The sequence below is a fragment of the Myzus persicae genome, unplaced genomic scaffold (genome assembly GCF_001856785.1).
Source record: "Myzus persicae strain clone G006 unplaced genomic scaffold, MPER_G0061.0, whole genome shotgun sequence".
NCBI classification, from domain to species: Eukaryota; Metazoa; Arthropoda; class Insecta; order Hemiptera; family Aphididae; genus Myzus; species Myzus persicae.
In genome coordinates, this window is record NW_019100703.1 from 489,107 (window position 1) to 511,566 (window position 22,460).

The window sequence follows — 22,460 nt, forward strand, 5'->3', positions numbered from 1 at the left end:
TGTATACATTAACAAATTGTATTGTACAAGATGTCTCCAATATTTACGAGAATGTCATTATTATAATTTATTATTTCATTTAACTGAACAACGACACGCATTGTTAATGTCAGAACTCAGAATGTGCTCTTTTTAAAACTGATGTTTAATGTTAGGACCGACAGAATATAATGCAATATACAGCTGACAACATTTTTTTAAATTTATGTTATGTACATACATTTTTAAGAAAACTTACACCTCTATGAATACCTACCTATACGTAGCATACGCTATAATATTGCAAAGAATATTTGAATTTACTGCAATTAAATATTCATATCTAATTATCTTCTCAATAAATTATTCTTGTTTCACAAGGCTAAAAACTAAAAAAAATGGATAATATGTTTAAAAATATCTATTGCTTTACAGAATTATATTCACATTTTTTTTGAACGAAATGAAAGTAGAAAAATAAAAATATACATTTTGAAACAAAAATGGAAAATTTACATTAACTATAATGGTTTTTTCCGGAATAAAGCAATTCAATTTGACAAATTTACTACCATTTTTTACTCAGTGTGTGTTTTTTCTCGTTGGTAAAAATCCTAACCTTTTTTGACATATTATTTATATGCGAAATCAGATGATAAAAGGGATACATTTGTCAGGTCGGATTCCATTCATTTTATTAATAGAACTGATCTATGACAAGAAGAAAAAAAAATCAATAATCTACATAACATTATATAACACTGGTTAATGTTGACATTTCGATGAATTTTAAGATTTTCTACGGTGCTATATTATTATTTAATACGGCGCATTAATGACGACGGCTATAATTAATGAATCGAACAGCGTTTAACGGGCGGCATCATTGATGAAATAAATCATCTTAATTTCACCCCTGTGTATTAAAATATTTTCAAAACACAACGGGGTGTGAAAGAAGCAAAAAGAAAAAAATATTTTTCCAAACTCAGATCGGAAATTAAAGTGCAACGAACGAGTGGAGAGCATTAAACATAATATTATGCAGACAAGTATAATAATAATAATAATATACTCAGGTACACTAAGATGCACAAATCCATATAAAATCTGAGAGTATCCGACGCGACGACCTTAATTTCCGGGACGCTTTCTATCGAGACGACGATGGCCGATTTGAACGAATAATTAAACCAAATGCATAATGTACATTATACTTATTGTTGTACGGTATTTATTATAACATTATAGTGTACGGCAACCGTTTTGTCGGTATTAGCGTAATCGTGTAATATTAGTGTAATAAATAATAATAAATAACGGCACTAATCCGTCAGCGGCGGGATGACGGATGGGTAATCCGTAATGTTTGATACTTTATAATAATAATAAATAAATCATAGGTAGTGTACACGCTAAAACACCATAACGGTTATTTATATAGGTGATTAGGAACGGTTTGGTCTCCAATAATTATTGTGAAATATTAATCGTCAATTTCGAAAACAGCAAGCTGCAGCTGGCGTCGGGGATGAGTCACGCGTCATTGTTTTGTTCCGAATTCCAATAATTTTGTTTACTATAAAATTAAGTATGCGCGTTTGTGTATGTGTACGCGAGCACAGTAAGATATTATGATATTATGCATTAAACATCAATTATACATCATAAATAATAATCGTCGAACAATCAAATATTGTAGTTCGTGAAAGCATAACAATTAATGAAATATATATGTATAAATAAGAAGAAAGATAATAATAATAAAAAGAACAAGGAGAACTTGCACTATCCAAGAGTACAATAGGTTCACTATTTGAATAATATTATTATTGTTATATTTGTTGATGGACTGAGATGTCATGTAATGAGATTTGGTCGCGGGAAATTGTATTTGCTTTTTTCTTCTTCAAAATATGATTTGATTATTTTATTATTTCGTACCCGTATAATAGTTCTTCTATAGTACACATATTTTTTATTTTTAGGGGAATTTTCTCGAGTGCACGCGAAATATTCCATATTAAATGTAGCTTGGACGTAAGGAATAAGAAATAGGGTATCAGCCGAGTGCGTCCCAAAAAAAAAAGGTAATATTCTTTACGTCCCCCGAGTGTGTCTCGATGGTTTATTTTACAATATTGAACTATCGTAGGCGATCGTTGGGCTTGTATCTTTAAAGTTTTTTAGCCGATAAGTTTATCATAAATAGGTACCTGCGCTCTGCAGAGAGCTGAGAAGTGACAATTGAGAACGCAATCGGCATATTAAATTATTAATGACTGCGGAAGCACTCGGTCTATGAAATAGGTAAACAATTTAAAACGGGATGAATTCAGGATATTTCCAATGTATAGGTGCTTACTCTTATTTTGTCATAAAAAATGTAAAAAAAAAAACAAAGATTTTGATTTAGTCGAATCTTTTTATGCGATGTAATCGTTTTACTCTCGGGGAAAAATAACATTATTATTAACACTGTTGTTGTGTAAAAAAGTATTTTATAGCCAGATTACGATTGTTTTTTAAAAATTATTTTAATATTCAGATTACTTTTTGTCATTCAATTAAAGGGATGTTGAACAGTTCCAGCTGATTGAAATAATTTATAACTACGGTATTTACCGCTGCTGTTTTGGTTTAAAGTATTTAATATTTTAATCATGTATAAAATATGATGTATGTTTTAATCGTTAATACGGAAAATGTCAATTTATTTTTGGCAATCGTTCTCCATTTATATTGTGCCCTTAAAAAAAAACTGGATTTGCGTACTATGTACAATTTAATGCTCGGCATTATTATATGTTCCAAAACTCGATATTTTTTTTTCCTGATCAAGAAGAATGCATCCGGGTCATTGGTCACAGATATTATCATTTAAAACGTATTCACGGATTGCATTGATTATTAACTGTATCCGTTTGATGAAAAATCGGCGTTCCCGACATCCTTGACGTGCAAAGCCGTCGTCTTATCGTGTTTTAGGGATTCGTGGTAACCATTCGTTTTACTGTGTAATATGTAATATGTGTAGACTAGAATTTACTTAAAAGAAACTAGTAGCAGGTATAACATATCCATCATGCACACACGGTGATATCGTGACAGCACATAAAGATTTTACGAAGAATTCATGCGTGTGCATTTTACGGGGTGTGCAGCTGTCACATTAAAACGTTGTTTTTTGAGTAAAAAACATCATTCAGGTCCTCCCGAGGCAGCCCGAACATCGAGTGTTGGGCGTATAGCCTCCTACGCGGATTCTCGCGTATGCAACTATCGTGACTTTCGTGGTAACGCACTCAACGGCCATCGGTGTACCCATTTATTATAAACTGTGAGTCTGTGAGTGCGCCGGCAGGTAAATATAATTATTTCGTTGTTTGCCCAAACAATAGGTATAATGCGCACTATGTCATTACTATTATTTACTACATTGTATAGTCGGTACTTGGTTTCGAACAAACTCTAGTCGAGTTTATTGCTACACGAGTCTATGACGACGGATAATATATTGATATAACATATTGTATTAATTTTATAACGATGGCCGCGGATTTATTGTTCGTACCATTATAATATATAGGAACCTATATATTTAGTGTTTTAATCAAAACACTATACCAGCGGAAATTCATCCAAAATCACCGTTATCAACTGGTACCAGCTATTGTTAACTTAGTTTTTTTTTTTTTTTTAATTAACGGTATTATGTTAGTTAAAAATATTTTTTATCTATAATATTATTAAAAATATATCACGATGAATAAAAACATAAAACACAGACCCCGCAACTGTAAACGTGCGAAAAAGCGCATATTTTTCCTACCCCGAGCCCCAACATTATCCAGAGTACAAAACATTTTTTATACCGAGTGCAGGTTAAGGTGACATTTAGAAATCTGACATATTCGTCAAAATCCTATGTGTGTTACCCACCCATCTACTTATGTGTGTGTTACCTACCCATCTACTTATGTTTCACATCGACAAATGTATTTCAAGTGCTAACTTAGGTACAATAAGATCGAACATAAATGTTGACATTATACTTCTATAAATATGTTGTAGGTATATTATATTATATATCTATTTAAATTCTTAAAGATTATAGGGATACATATGGGTATAAGACTTTATATTAGGAATATCGATTTCCATATTCCCGCGGTATGGAATAAAATATTATACAATACTTAATTTTTGAGAGTGTATAGCAGGGGACATTTTTTCAAAACAATATATCCGATTTCGTACGCCCGGCAGTCTATTTTAATCTGTTTTCGATAATTCCGTTCTTATAGTGCATCGCGGGTTTAAAAAAAAAAAAATATATTCACGTCATTGTTTAACTAACATAGTACATATTGTACAAAATATTTATGAAATATGATAATGCTGTGTAGAGGAATATTATTATTATACAATATGTACGTTTATAATGATAATATCATAATAATAAGGTCAAAGCGAAACGATTCCATGATTAATGTATCGTACAGTGCGTTACAGGGCATAATTCGAGTTATTTATACATTGTAATCTTCGAAAATAATTGGAACAATTGGTTTAAGCGATTAACGGGTTTAACCCAATGCGCTGAACAGCACGGTTATCGATCGATTGAAAGTAGGGTGTTATGTTATTTTATTCCATATAGTTACATAATATTATGTTTTTAACTTCTCAATTACACACAGCAGCTGTGTAATACATTAATACCTGTATACCTGTAATATGTGTGTACAGTGCCATTTAATTAAATTTTTTGAAATTTAAATACAAATTGAATATTGCGTTACGGTTGGAATATGATTTGTGGTTTAAATCGAACATGATTTATTTCAAGTGTCTCTTATACATGATGTAATCTCAAAAATGAATCATAGTCACGGTTCGCACGTTTCATTGAGTTTAAAAAATTGATATGTAAATATGTACCTATTTCGCGTACAATGGCGATGCACAAACGAATATAGATCGAATGCAATGCGCTCGTTTAGTTCAATGTTCTCCGGATAAAATATTGTGTTCTTAATGTGTTCCACTGGAACTACATTATTCCAAACCTAAAAGAAACCTTTGCGTTTTAGTTTTTTTTTTCCAAGTTTGTTGTATTTTTGAAAAGTTTTTATTGGCGTAAATTGATTTTGTAGGAAACCGTTTGCGCAGCAACGAAACCACCAGAGACGTTTGTCGGCAACGGAAAATCCTTAATGAACTTATTATTATCTTGGGAACCCCAAAACTATTAACACGCGTTGTGGACTAACGGTGTTAACGTTTTTATAAACCGTTTATGAGGCTCTAATGCCATGTACAACATATACGCGTATGGTGCTCAACCACGATTATCATGCCATCGTTAGAATGAATTAGTGATTATTTATAATCGTCTTTGTTCACAGTTTGTACAGTAATAATATGTAAAATATTAATTTAATGTAACTCATTAATTCAACGCGACCACCCATAAAAATGATAAATATTCAACACTAAAAAAGTCATAATAATATCCAGCTCTAATAAATAACCAATATTAATAAAATGTATGCAAAACAAATAAATAACCAACACTTGTAATATTCATGGCTTTGAAATGTTTATGAGGTTAGGAGTAGGTATACCTACTTTTATGCCGGTATTTCGGACAGTAATAGACGCATGACCGAAATAGTATGGCGTTTTACTAAACGGTTCAGTTTTTTACCAACGCGTACCTGTGAATTTTACGAAAAGAATCACGATAACGTCTCAGATATAATTCACTCATCCGAAGAAAAACAGTTTTTTTTTTGTTTTAGGTTTTCAGTTCTTCGCCATATTTAACGCTCAATATTATACACACTTATATAAGAACATTATTTATTGAGGACATTTATGAATAAAATATAAGGGACGTAAATAAAATTTAAACCTTTAAAAAATAAGTTATGAGAATTCGCGTCGAAGAACGAATGATTTCAGAGAATCTAAAACGATATTGAACGTCACGCGGTTACTAAGTAGTGTTTATGGGGCATTTATTTTAAATTGAACTGGGAAAACATAAATTTGACCTTGGAGAATTAGGCCGTTCTTGATAATAAAAACTTTAAGTATATATTTGTTGATATACAAACAAAATAATAAAAGTTTAACCACATTTTCTTCTACACAGCCGACATTTTTTTTTTTTTTTGTTCAAACATGCCTAATAATTATTTGAACTAACGCTAATCATATTTGAACCTCCGCTAATGAGAAACATCGTTTCGCGTCGTATATGGGGCAAACACCTCGGGCGTCTTGGGATTTCGCTGTTTGGAAATTTAACGAGGTACTTGCACAATCGATATTTATGTATACCTATGTGTATATATATATATTATATTATATTATACACATAAATACACATACCAATACAATATATTATGCGAGTCGAGTTCGTTCTATCGCATTGTTATAGCATCCTATACACGCGAGCTCACGATTACCAAATACACTTATTATAATCTAATATAGGTATGGTTCAAAGGCTTATGCAATATTTGAATGTGCTAAATATAGCAAGTGCTGCACAAATATATCTATGTGTGCACGCGATGAAGTGTACATTCTCCATTTTTAACTAATACGGAGATTTCCGTTGTACGTTTTGGAGGAATATTCACCTATAGCACCCCACACCATGGCTGGCGGTTTTTTAAGCTTCTATATGGTTGATCGAAAAACCAGTAAGTACAGCAGTAGGTATACTGGACACAATTTAAAATTTCAGTATATTTATAGAGTTTTTGAAAATATTGAATTATTGGAAATCCAAAGTCAAAATATTATAATCCCACGAATAAATCGCAATAATTATTTTAATACAACCTTCCCTGTTTTTTACACTTGTTTTATATTAATCGAAAATAACATAAGAAAGGAATAATTAATACAGAAAAATTGAAATATTGAAATATGTCGATATATTGATCGACGCCACAGTATTATAGATGTACAAATATTGATTTATCAATACCACTTTAGTTCTATTTAGGATTTTGATTTTCTACTTCTTGGATGATTTTTTTAGGACAACATCATATTAATTTGTGCTCTATAGCTTAGGTTAATATAATTAAGTCAAAATTAGTATGAATTAAGAGTATCTATACTAACATATTCGACTGTATTTTACTTATTCAGGTGCATGTTCAAGTACATTCCTACACACGATGTGTCGTAAAAATTAAGTTTCAGTGAGTACATTTTCAAAGGTTTTGTATAGTTATATTCGTAATAGTTTACGTGCTCCAATTATATTATAATTACAAATAAAGCAATAAATTAAGTTGTATTGGTACTGTAAAATATAAGTATAGATTAAGTAATAAAAAAATCTAATTTTAACAAGATTGTCTAATAAAACAGTTCCATAATATTGTTTACAAAATTCTAATTAAGTTTTTTTTTAAATATTTTTTTTTATATTCTAGTTGTTAGTTTAAATATTTTTCATAATTAAAATAAAACAACATCTACTAAATATTGTATTTCGTCAAACAGTTAAGTATTTTGATATGTAAGCAAACTGTTTTCAGTAATAGAAACTCCACTAAGATACACGCAATTGTATATGTATATGAATATAAAATCTGGAGAAATTGAACGATTACCATAAATGGGAGATTAACAAGAAGACAGAGAGGGATAAAGAGAAATATTGTGAGATAGAGGGAAGGGAAGAATACTCTTAAGTGGTTTTGGGAAGGGTAACATTTAGCATAGGAATCATCCAAATGGCATTACAACTGTCGAAGTTCAGCTGATGTTCTTAGAGGCACAATAAAATGCATGCCAATCGGTTGGATGGTCGAGTTAATGGTTTTTGAATTAATTTATGTTTCCGAAATGTCTAGTCCCAGTATATATACTTAATACTGAAACTTATCAAGACAATCTTCGTTGGTAATAAAACTCCTAACGCCCACAGAACTCTCGAAATCATGGTAGAATAATTTTGTATTTTTATATTGTCTGAAAACGTATCGTGAAATAGTTATCAACTAAAACAGTATTCAGTGTAAATTGTAATAGCATGTCAAATGTAAAATAAATGATACAAATAAATAATAATACATTGATATAGGTTTATGAATATAAAGACTTATAGAAATTATTATATCCAATTTGACCAATTTGAGTGCGTATTTTACATTGCGATTTTTCTCCGGCATAATAATATTATTGAAAAATTAATTTTTAATATTAGATATGTTTTGTTAATTAAATATTTATAACATTTATTATACACAAGTTGTATATGCGATGTTGTATAAAAAAAAAAATGCAGTAATTAATTTTTTTACGATTGGATTCTCTCCCTTACACATTATATTATACTCCAGTATCAAATATGATCTGAAATTAAAAGTATTAAAACAAAACTATAATTTATTGCATGAAAAATAATTATGTACTCGAAGTGGTTTCAAACATAATTAAAAACACCATATTTTATATTGCGCATTATACATTTTTAAATAATAGTTCTGAATAACGAAACGTTTTATGTTATAGCATCTTATAAACCGTCGATTGCACATTTCCGTTAAATTCACGAAGTGGACCAATGAAATATATTCGTATACCATTTAAACAGCCCCGTGGTTGAATATTGTACAAACCTTTTATAAAAAATGTCAAACTACCACACTAAAATTGTTTAATGAGTTTTGCGAAGTAAAATTCAACCATACTACGTATATCGGTCTGTAAGCAGGTCTCTCGATATCGAAAATGCAGTTATTGTTAATCTATTTGCATCTCATCAAAATTCTATTAACTAAAATTTAAGATATAGATGTGACTGTTACTTCGTGGCGGTGGAAACCAGTCAAAATTGTTTATCTTTTTATCCTATCAAAAGGACACTATAGGCCATAATAGGAACAGATGAAGCCGTAACTACTTCCAACAGGAATAGTTTTTAGCACTAGTTTTATTATGTATTTAATATCAAATCTAATACCTGTAAATACGATAGAGTTTTATATACAATATCAATACAGCTCAAATTAAGAAATATCTACACTCTACAGCGACCGTTGTCTGTTACTTTTGTTACTTCGAAATGTGTGAAGTGTAATTAGTTATTATTGATTAGGTAGTGTCGTAGACCGTAGTGATAACTACAGTATGGTGTTATGTGTTTGAATACTTTTTCTGGTTATTTAGTTGTATGGTAGGAAATTATGAATTGTGGTCGTTGATTAAATAGTGTATATAAAGTGTATTTTCAATAATACAAGATTTTTAGATTTTTAGGGCATACGTATTTCAGATTCTGAGCTTAGAGCAACGACTTAATATGGCTCGGAAGTTGTTACATTAAAATTTTGCATGTTTCTTCCCGGGCGATTAGATGTATTCCTAAGTAAGATATAATGACGCTACGAAAACAATTTTAAAAGTATATAGTGCATATTTTTGCATACAGTGATTTTTTAGTTTTAAAAGAGCATATTTCTTAATTTTACCGTTATTTTTTAGAGCATATTTTATGGTTAATTATATTAAGTTAATAATGCGATCGTTTGAAAAATTCTAAATAACAAATAAATAAATACATTATAGGTATAATGTATATTTATTTTAAAAGTTTTCACTAGGTATTGTGTTTTTAAAATCCTTATTGAGTTATGTATTTCCCGTGTTTATTAGTAAATATTAAGTAAGAATTAATAATATAAATGTATGTATGAAAATTATGATAGTGAAAAAGGAAAATAATTCCATGTTTGTACTTTTTTAAGCGAATAAGTGCATATTCAGTACTTTTTAAGTGCATTAAATTCCGGGCCCTAGAATAATGAGTGTTTTGGTTTTATTCACTCGTTAACTCATAGTGCCTATATAATAATATAATACGTAGATACCTATGTGTAAATATAAAAATAAAAAACGATTATGAGTAAAGTTCCTGCTAAAACAACTTTTGCTGACAGTTCATTTGCTCAAAAATGTGGGCACAGTTGACGATTATTTTTGTTCGCTACGGCTACACATTAATGAACTATCGAGACAAGCGATGCCTGGGTATATATACCAGTCTAACGTACCACCCACACTCGATTTACCGCCTTATTCGTTGGTCTCACGTTTAGACACTTTTTTCACCAAAACAATTAGTATAAATAGCAATAACGAAAGAAAACCAATTACACTCTAAAACAAATGCGCATTCTTCATCAGTGGGGCCGGGGCGGGACGACTTCATGTGTAGATCGGGAGAGCCATTGTTTCAAACATCCGATGATGATTTCACGATTCGCGAAACACCGAAACTATATTATAACAATATTACGCACCCACCGTTGTATTCAATGCGCAAATACGTCATTGGCGTTTAATAATTTAATTTAGTTAGTTTCTCGGAAGTTAGTTCTCTTTCTGGTTATTTCTGGCAAGTACGTACTCTGCTGGTACGGTCGGCCAGATAGTTTGTGTCTACACACAACTACTCGAGAATCCGTAGTATGTCTGTACATGTTTATTCGATTACATTGCATCGTGTTTTATTGAAACGTATCGTCAGGTAAGAGCTAGGGGGGCTTGGCTTCGGCACTGTTGAGTGTTTTCGATAACTATTACAGTTTGCTGGTCACGCAGAAAACGAGAATCGGAAAAAAAAAAAGCAAAATATCGATTCGATTGAGACGCGTACTTATTAATATGATCCCGCCATAAATACGTATGCCAAAGATATTATACATAGAATAAACTGTGTTGCTAACCGTGATGATACGTGAAGCTACCATCCGCCATTTAAAAAGAGGCCAGCGGGACCTCATCACACCTATTTAATGGTCGAAAACATGATGACACGGTTGATGATAAATATAGATAATTTTTGCAAATACAAATCATATCATGTTACCTCATAAACACAGGTGATAACGTACGCTGGCCTCGATCAAAATGGCGGCCGGTAGCTTCAACCAATTACACAGGTGATGCTGTATCGCAGTTAGCAATCTAGTTTATTCTATATGACTATACGTCTGCGATGTATGCATACACCATTAAATATTGTTATCATATAATTGTATAAAGTCAACCGTCAAATGTGTTATCATTATGTACAAGCGTGTACAAATGACACAATTAGTATCATACATCGTCAATGACATTATTTTGAAGGTTTTGGTATTTTTTTATTACATAAATATACAATAAATCTTATACCTTATAATTGATCTAAAACTACACAGTCAATTATATTGTAATTTTCTAAACAATTTCTATTTTACAGGTAAGCATAGGTCATAGTTCACAATCATGCATCATAAGGAAGGTGGACAATCGACAGACAACTAAAATACCGACAAGACAAACTACCGACAGTGTCAATCGACCTACAAGACATATAATTTCACTTTTAATTTATATTCTTATTTTAAAAATGTATTTGTGTAACGTTCTAATTTCCGATAATTCGGTGTGAACAGCATTATTGTATTAAATAAAAGAGACATGTGCCAATTTTCAAAATGTCCAGCAATATAATATGACATAAGTTCCCGGTTAAATTATATTTAATTAGCCATTAGTATTTATTATAAAACGATTTTTATCATTATTACTGTACAATATTATAAAAAAATTAACATAGTCAATACTACACATTATGCACAGATTTTTAAAATAAGAATATAAATCAAATATCGTGTCGATATTTTGGTTGTCGGCCGATTGACCCTGTCGGTTGATTTGTCTTGTCGGTATTTTAGGTGTCGGTCGAATGGTTTTTGGTCGATTGACCCAGAACCGCATCATAATATGTAGGTATTCATATGATAACATGCATTTGTGATTGTTACCAATGCTGTATAAGGTAAATTAATTTCTGACATTTTTAATAAATTTAAATTCAATTTTCAACGAAATCGACATATTTCGACAGTCAGAATATTGCTATGTCGATTATATTATAACATCATAACAGGGTATAAAATCAACCAATCGTAAATAAAATACTTTAGTTAGGTCTAAATTATTTCACTTTTATTGTATCATGTGACGTAGGTACTTAAAGATATATCATATTAACTTTATTACGATTAAAATATAAGTATATTTATTGCCGGAGTATTTTTAGTATTGTATACATTTTGACTAGAACATATTATATTTTAATAACTTAATCTGATTATTAAAATTACAAATATTGTACAAATAATAATTTTATCATCTTATTAATATTTTAGTATCGTTCTAGAAATTATAATAATATTACTACCAAGAGTTTTATAATGATTAAAATCTAAATTTAAATGTTGTGTACTTACGAAAACATCAATATAGAAGTTATTTTAATGGAAATAAACGCTTTTTGACATTTATGTTAAAATGTGATGAAATATTAAATGATATACCTGCATAATCATTTTAACATAAAATGGTACAAAAATGTATAATGTTTTCATGTATAATCACATGTATAATTATAGACGTTTAAAATTTGTTTGTAATTAATTTTCACTGTAATACGTATATTATATTAATGGTCTTATCAACTAACGTGGTTGTACAATTTATTCTAGTCGGAAAATCAAACGAAAACTTAATATTATAGAACATTTTATATTATATTAATTTTACATAAATGCTGGTGTAAAAGAATGGCCTGACAAATTCAATAACTTTTGTTCTAATTAGCATTACATTTTTTTTTCTACATTTACAGCATAAATCTAATGTGTTCGTATAGACGCTTGAGCTACAAGCACAGTATACATCTATTTTTATTTTTTAATAGAAATAATTAAAACTAAAAAATGAAGACTATTTTTTTTGGCAAAATTCAAAATAGCGTTTGAATAAGTGAAATCGTTTCTTTTTTATAATGTACATTTTTCTGGGTTACCCAACAATTTACTGTAAATCAACTTTCAAAATACTACATTTTTTTCTAAAAATACTTTTTTTGAATTTTCAGACATAATCTTAAATTATTCATTAACCATAAATATTTTATTTTTACTTTTCAGGTATTTCAATTACACCCGGTATTTAAATAATATATTATGATATTAAACATTTAATATCAAAGTGGCTATGACAACATTTTATAGATAAGACTGGAGTACTTATTACATAGGAAGGAACTTGGGGAACAAAGCATCCAAAAATAATTTGAGTTATAATACGATGTATCTATTTTTATTTTTAGGTATTTTGGTGTGATAACCCGTTGGTATGTAAGTACTCAGAGTAGAAGCTTTTATCAAAATTCAAATGAATTTCCGTCCATAGACTCAGACTATGATGCGTGAGTTGCGAGAAAATTATTGCAGTCATGTGTAACTTTTTAGATGTATAACATAATATTTTATTAAAATCGTTTATTTTTATTTTACATATCGCAAAAGATTTTTTGTTTTCTACACACTTCCTACACTGACTTTTATTGTGCGGTAAAAAATTTAATAAATGCCTGCAATAGGAAAACGTATATTACTAACATCTCCGGTGTGATAAAAAATACATAAAAAACAGATATAATATTAAGATCGATAAAACACTATTCCATATTTTTACAATGTTGTGCGCGATCACTTTCTCGAAAAATAGTATGTTTGTGTTGAGATGTTTTTAGCAGTTCAAAGTTCTAATTCGTGTATTTAAATGAGTTTATATAATTACATCGGAAATTGCTTGGGGTTTCATCAAAGTGATTAATGCCAACGTATTAAATATTTATATGTGAGCTCATGTAAATTCCAAAAATACGATATTGAATTGTAAAATTGTGTAAATTCAACTGGTACTAAATTTTAACCAGTAAAAATAAACCTCAACTTCATCTTTTTGACCTTTTGAAATTTTTTTTTTAAATTTTCATTTAAAATTTGATATAATTATATTCACACATTTTTCTTCTCACATCAATCAAATCTGTCAAAAATGCGTTCAATTTCATCGGCTATCATTTTTATCACTCAAATGTTTTTTTTTTATTAAATATATCTTTAAACTATTTTAATGTAATTATCATAATGAAATACATTTATTGAGGGAGCCATGGTTCACCAGAATAGGTTTCATCCTAATTGATCCATTACTACGCGAATAGTGTTTTCTGCTTTTATGGATTTGTCTGTTAAAGTTATCAAAATTTCAGTTATTATAAGTAAGACTCCTTATTCTCACACAAGAATACTTAGGTATTACATATGTTAAAAATTTGAAATTCTACTGAGATTTACAAGATTCCTTCGACGCGTATAACATCGAAAATTACTTTTAGATAAAGAGACAACATGTTATAGAATGTTTTATACCCAAACTTGACCGTCAGCGTTGCCGTGCATTTAAATCCTGAAAAAAGGTAAAATCCTTAGTTAACCCCTTTTATTATATGTCACACTCACCAAGTTGATGGCTCTTATATCGTTGCTTATCGATATTATATTATGTCACCGTGAATTTAAGGCGAGGTTTACTTATTATACGCATAATATACTCACTGCAGGCTACTATATGTGTACGATAGTGTGTATGCACTACACACACACCATAATCACGGAGTAAAATATTTTATTTGTGCGGAAAATTTGCTATGATTATTATCCAAAAACCTCGATAATTTGAAACAAATACTCGGTCTCTTGAGAATCTTGCGGTAGTGTTAAAATAAAAGCTATGCATTAGATACATTCAATAATTTGATGTAAAATTTAAGACCAATACAAACTGCCAACATTCAGAGTTCCTTCCGTGAAGTATTTTCCCTCTAATTTAGCGTTCATAGTAAATATCTTTGTCATTAACTCTTTTTCACCCAATCTTTATTTTATTTTGAAAAAAATAGTGAAAAGACATGAAATGGAAATCAAGCATTTTCCAGGAAATTATCCAATACAGTCTCAAAATGGACCCATTAGACATAAAGTAATTAATTAATTGAATAAATAAAAACGTCACTAAGTAATTTTGAACATAAATTATCTTTTATTAGTTTCTTTAAGCAACAATCAAACAAATTTACCGCATATAATGAAAATAAATATTTAAAGTTACCGATTCTAATACCTTTTTTGCATTTGCACCAATAATGCTAGCTCCACACTCTCGCCGAGGCGAAGCGAGGCAGCGCGAGCACGAGAGTGTAGTCGGTTCACTCGTGTCGTCTTGTCTCGCCTCGCCTCGCCTCGTACGCGCTCCGTTCGGTGTCGGTATTTTGGTCACGAGTCAAAGGACACGCGGCACGAGGCGAGCTCGCGAGACCAAAAAAGATAAAAAAATAATAAAAAAAAAAAACAAAAAAAAAACAACACTAAGATACTGCGTACACAATTAATCAATACTAATTTTCTGTTTAAAATCTTTAAGTTTTAGGATGTAATAAATTTAAAAATAAAATAAATCATTACTTTTATATTACTGTTGTTAATTATTAATATTATAAATAACATAGGTAGGTACGTATTCATAATAATTCTTGGTAATTTGAGTTTATTTATGCCCTCTCAATAATTCGAATCTATTAGAAATTGTAATTAATTAAGCTTTTCATAAGTCTCCCACTTCAAACCATCGATTGAACCGTTTCATAAACGTTGATTTTGAATCACCCTTTATTATTTTTACTTTTTGATGTTGGCAACTTTGTTTTCATCATTCTTTGTGTTAGTTATTATTCCGATTAAATAATAGATCACATTTGTTTTCTTAATGTTTGTATGTTAAAAGTCTATGTATTCATAATTTGATTGCGTTATGCAATTTTTAAACTTCAGTGTTTATTGGATACTCCATGCACACCTACATTAATATGATAATATATTATAACGACAAATGTTTATTGTTTGATAATGATAAATACAAACATTACAAACACTACCCGAAAACAATGTGACTAATTATCTGATTGAATCTAATACGAATGATAACTGATATCAAAAATAATTAAAATAATGTTTCCAACATTAGTAAAAAAAAAATATAATAGGTGGTTTAAAACCAGTGGAGTTTATGGGATGTATCCTGTATAAATGGGTGATCCACGTGATATATGTAATTAGGGTTATGAGTGAAAAATATGACATATGCAATTTTCACTTTGAAATATTTTAAGCTTGAAACTTTCACCTTTCTTGAAATATTGAAAAATATATTTTTTTAATTTTTCTTTAAATGTTGTGTTTTTTTGTTGGTATATTTCATGAAATCATTACTAGATGGTCAGACTGATTTCATACCTGATTAATTACTATATCTTTTAACTATAAGTAGAGTTATTTAATATACATTTCCCACAAAAGTTTTCAATTAACATTTCATTTTTTATTGTTTATCAAAATGAAATATTTCATAAAAGTTTCATAAAATATTTCGAAAAAATAAATTTCATGAAATATTAGAATTTAGAACATTACATGTAACGCATATTACACTTCATACTTTTAAAAGTTCAATACAAATTATTCTACACCGTTGATGTAAGATGAAATCGGTCATTCCAAAACGAGAGTAGATGTTTTTTTCGGATATCAGTCACTGGGTACATAATATAGAACTTACACGCCCCTTGTGAATGGTACTTCAACTGAAAATACTAATACTTTGGTTTACACGTGCAATTTCGAGGCGATCGAACAGGCGTCACGTGTTAAAAGCATTCCGCCACAAACATAACTCGTCGACAAAACAAATGTCCACACTCTCAATACAGTGATAATGTACGTACTCGAATTCCGGCACTGTGCCTACCCATTTACAGCATCATCGATTTTATAGTCTGTACCATCCACTGCGGTGTTTTATTGTATAATATATATTATATCGTTTAACCACGAACAGCAGTTAATCACCCTGCGTGGTACTAAAATACGTGCTTCATTTGCGATTCACGTGTTTGCAAAATGCCGGAGTACCTATTCCGGAGTGTGTACTAGTTACTTATAATTAGTGGGTACCTACTCCACGTTAGAATTAGAACAAAAAAAAAAAAATTACATAAAAATGCTTTTGTTCGAAGTAGCTAGGTAGGGCGTCAACATAATGTATACACTTAAATATAACCATTACTGCACTGCACGCTGTATGCAAACATGTTTAAATACCTGAAGTGACCTCTGCGTGGTTCCAGAAATTTATCCATCCCGTTGGGTCATCGGTCTACCCCTTCCCACCGAGACCAATTATTGAACCACCACCTTTTTCAACATTTTTCTATTGTCTTCGGAAATGCAAAATCAATCAATGATCCCGAATACATTTGTGTGTGGATCGTATTCGATTAAAATTGTACAATAAATTGACATTAAGTAAAGTGCATTCAATTAAAAAAAAAAAATAACCAAAAGATACTTAAGGAGGCAACTGATAAAAAGAGGTTGATTTTTATATTTTCATTTCTGCATAGTACACTAGTACAGCGATATTATAATATGGAACACGACAATATTAGATGATCGATAAACCAGTGTTCTTGGAATGTCCAATATGATATTATATAATATTATTGTAATAGTGTATATTATTAAAAAATGAAAATCATTATTCATGTTGTATTATGTAGTTACGTTTAAATACGTACAATTAACAACTAGGTAAATATAATTTTGATATTTCCATGGAATTTAAATTTATAATTTTTTATTTTTATTTAAAGTTTAATGTCAGTTAAATAAATACGATAACCGGTATTTTTAAAGATTATTATTATTATCCTCATCGTATGAAAAATGGTAATTTTAAACGAGTAAGCACGGCATTCTTATTCGTAAAAAATTGTTTAAAAAACTTAGATTTCATAGTATATTTTTTATCAACGAAATACGTTTAAAAAGTGTTTGTACAGGCGTGATTGGGATAAATATTTCAAAGAAATTAATATGATTCACGATCAATATTTAAAGCAAATATTGAAATTCTCCTAATGAAAGTAAAAATGGGGAGATTTTTTGTTTGTTTTTTTCAAGCCCATCTTGTTTGTGGGTTAAAAATGTAAAAGTCACCACGAATAATAATCAACTTTTGTCGTCGGTGTATTAAGTCATTTTTTTTATTTAAATAACAATACAAATTGAAGTGTACTTTGGTTAATAGGTTTTTATTTGGCATTTCATATTGCACCGTAAAATGGAGACGAAAAAAAAGTAACACTGAACTTTTAATTAATTATTAAATACATTTTAATTTAAACTTATATAATTGTTCCTAATTTAGTTTACTGAAATATTTGATTTAATGCTGTTATAATAAGAGTTGATGTAAAATAAACTTTAAAACATATTATAAATTTCAAGGGTAAAAAAATGCAGTGCCCAAAGATAATACAAAATTATTATTTTTGGCGCGAAGTTTATTTTAATGACCTGTAGGTAATTTTTATATAAAATATTTGGAAAGTTTTATAGGCACGTTAAAAAGTGAACCTGCCATAAAGATCAAATCAAAAACATAAAACAAAAACCTTTTAGCGTTATTTTACATATAAACTGAATACGAAGCAGATTACGTTTTAAAGGCTCGTAAATTTTTCTTTCAGTTCAGAACTGTTTAGCTTTTTAAAATTCAAATAATTTTTTTCACATCCGTCCACGTTTATTTATTTTTTTTATAATTTATTTAGCTATAAAATTCTATACGGTCATTCGACAAAATGTTTATTTTCGTTTGGATCAGACCATTGAGAATTGTTTTTCAGTAAAATTTAATGATATACAGGATATTATGCAGGTGATCTATCAAGGTTATTTTCACAGGATATTTTAACATTTTACCGATTTTGTCTATAATAGGGTATGAACTATTTTGAAATTTGAAACGACTAAAAGCGGGCTACGATCGACGACGACCCGACCCGGCACGGAAAGTTTTCGTGAAAGTTACACTTAGAAATCGTGCACATTTGTCGTGTTTGAGTGTTAAAATAATAGTTATTATTATATCGCATACAATATGACTTATTATAATATATATATACTCGTATATACGGTGTGTCTAGAAAGTTTGAAAATCCTCGATCAGCAGTGAGGATCACACAATATTATTAGTATATGATAATGTGCGAGGAGATTAATTTGATTAATATTATAATATTCTTCACTGTGTTTGATATGGTGTAGATATGGTCATACCTTCAGCAGCAGTCGTCGCATCGCTATAAGTTCTCAACGGCAGACGTACTGTTTATTTTATTTCATTGAAGCCTTCAGTCCGGAACGTGTCAGCAGAACGAAGACGGCTGGGCGGAAAACTTAATACATTCGAGAATAATAACATTTAAGAGCGATGCTTACTAAACGTTCTTCGGCATTGAAAGGACGGTCATAGGTCAGGACGGTCGCCGGTGGCGGCGGCATTATGAGAGGCGCAATGAAGTGTAATAAAATAGTCTGCAGGGTTTTGGGTTTCATTCAGCGGCCAATAATTTCGAAAATGTATTACTCGACATTGCGATCGAAACGTTGTAAAAATAAATTGGCAAACTGCCATCATAAAACCTTCGGCGTTATAAAGACCGTTAAAATAATGACAGCAATAGTACTGGTGTTTTACCGTGCTCACTATGTACATATTGGATTGTTCGATTCCGATACATAATACCAACATGCATGTGACTTGTATGGAGATTCATATTTTAATTTTCATATTTTACATTTAAATATTGAGTATAGATATTGGGGGGGGAATGAAATATATATTTTGTTCGTCCGGAAGGTGTTGAAAGTGAGGTGTATCTCAGCCAAATGGTAATTTCATATTTACCCGAGTATTCAACATATTTTATTTTTATCGAAATATTTATATTCAACGAAAAAGTGACGAATAAATTAATATAAACCAATTATTGCCCACCAAGGTCAGCCACAAAACATAATTCGGCGTTCACCCGACCTATGAAAAGTCGACCTCGCACGCCTGTAAAAATTATACTCATCGAAATAATATTATCTGATTCGCGTAACAATGACGTGGTTGTCGGGTTATCATGGTTAACCATTAGCCCAAACAGCTAGTGAATGAAAGCCGAGTATGTATACAGAAGCTTAGTTCTTCGCAAAGTGTATTTATTTCTAAAAAATATATTGACCTATATTGCACAAACAGCTATTGCACGTTTCGTCTTGTCCATATCAATTTGTCTACGTTGTAATATTTTAACAACAATAATAATGCAATTATAACTATCGTATAACGAGTATGGGTCATTTTTTTACGACGAGTTGTTTTTCCGGAGTAAAGAATTACGAACGGGCCGTATACATACTTCGGTAAATTATGTAGGTGTACCTAATGGTATTAACCACCCCTTGAATTTACTAACATGGTTAGGAAATTATTTTTATTTTTATTTTATCATTCCGCGATGATCCGCAGATGTAGCAGTGCTCGCATTATGGTTTTCAGCTCCGCAATAAATCATACGATATTAGGTTTTAATTAACCACCCACTTCGTTATACATGCTAGGCAGGTACACGTTTTTTATTCGACCGTAATCTGGTTTATTGTTGTTTTTCAATTTCTCTAATTATTTTTATTTTTGTACTTGCACCAGAGAATTTAAGAGCATGCATTTATATATCATCCTTTTTTTACCTTCTTGGTGGCTTAGCAATAATTTACGGTTTGCCGTCGGTAAGCCGTTCTTACCTGCGTTTGTATTACGATGATAAATTGATACTTTTTACGAGATTACGATGAATTATTTCTTATTCCTTCATAAATATTGTTTTATTATGATTATCCAACACGCGAAGCAGTCTTCTACGATCTGGTATTGTTTAATTTCTCTACCAAAAATGTACACTAACAAGTTATTTAATGTGATAAAAAAAAACCTACCTGGTTATGTTTATTTAGTTTTTCATGTATTCAACAAACTGAATATCGAAATTGTTTTGAGTAATTTTTACCAAACAATAACAAAATAATATGCAGATTGCCCATGCTTGAATACAATATAAATAACTTACAGATAATCATAAATTATCAATAAAGGTATTCCACAAGTATATCCATTAATGAGTTTTTACTAGTAAATATTAAAAACACGTGCGTGTTTGAATACGATTTTAGATATGGTTTATTCTGGAAATATTTATTACGAAAATACAAAATTGTGTTTTTTTAACAAAAAGAGTGCTACCCACGTACGTTAATTTGGTAAACAACATTAATAATTAGGATGTCGTGTAAAAAAGTGTTACGTCTGAAAATGTGTTTACATTGAACGAGTGATAAAAAATATACATACTATATTATGTAGCTCCGGCCTTTCAACTACAAGTATAAAAATTACATTTTATCATGATTTAGTTATCTCAAAAATATTATTTACTCGAAAAAAATGTGTATAGCTCCTTTGAGGTTTACACATTGTAGAGAAATAAATTCCCAGAAGACGTGAAAAATCGCTGTGGAATAAATTTGTCTCGAGTCGTATTGCTACAAGTAAACATACTTCAATGGATACGGGAGTTTTTTTTTCTCGTACAAAATAAAATCGTCCCAGGATCAAATGTATATATAATATACAGTTACAAAAGAAGAAATTTAATATTTCAACAGAAATTATATTTAAAGCTTTTGAGTCGTAAATTGTTATATCAGTCGTGTTACGTTAGTGGGCTAAATGGAAATATCATAATACATTCTAGCCGAGAGCTGTTAGATAATATCATACGAAATAAAATCGACTAAATATTTATGGCGAGTGACATGTAAAAACATAATATCATCGTACCTGCAGCCGCCAAATTGAGTATAATGTGTACCTACGCAAGACAGATATTTGGAAATGTAAATAATATATTATTTTCGTTTTTTTTTTTTCCAGAGTGACATGCGGTTATTATGGGTTTCGTATTCATGAGTTCTCGTGTCCAGATATAATATAGGAATTGGCGGATAACGAATAAAACGTATAAATTAAGTCATATATTATACCTAATACCTACGTGTACACGTCACGGTAGCCGCAGCGTTGAGAGTTGTGTATAATGTGTGGTGTGTATGAAAAAAAAAACTAATACGTGTCATGTCGTTGAAACTGACAAGGCGCGACGTGGATTTAATGTGATTCTAAAGAAATGAAAACAAAAAATACTGGCTTGTGATTGTTACACGTCTACAAGTTTTTTGGAAACGAGCGTCTTTTGTTGTGACTCCTGTTATGCCGTACGTATAGTAGCTGTGTGGTGTGTGTAATAGTACTAATAATATATAAATGCCAACGTACGTTTGACCTTTTTCCGGACGTGTGCACACACACATATATATATATATATTACCTATATTATTATACACTGAGCGAATAAAAGGATTGTCACTTTCATGTGATGTTCGGGCGCTCAGCTGTGTACATCTAGTTTGATCATAGTATTTTTTTTTTTTTTTTTGTACTCAAAATTGACGTTTTTGATTATTATAGTGTATACCTGAAAAAGTTTTGATCATAAGTAAAAATGACTAGCATTACGTCATAGCTGTGTG

General features: G+C 30.3%; 1 protein-coding gene across 3 annotated transcripts in view; it reads right to left on the reverse strand.

The window, feature by feature from the left end:
* The window catches only part of LOC111042529 (neuropeptide Y receptor type 2-like), a 156,359-nt gene that overhangs the window by 20,680 nt on the left and 113,219 nt on the right, over positions 1-22,460 (reverse strand). The window lies entirely within an intron of this gene.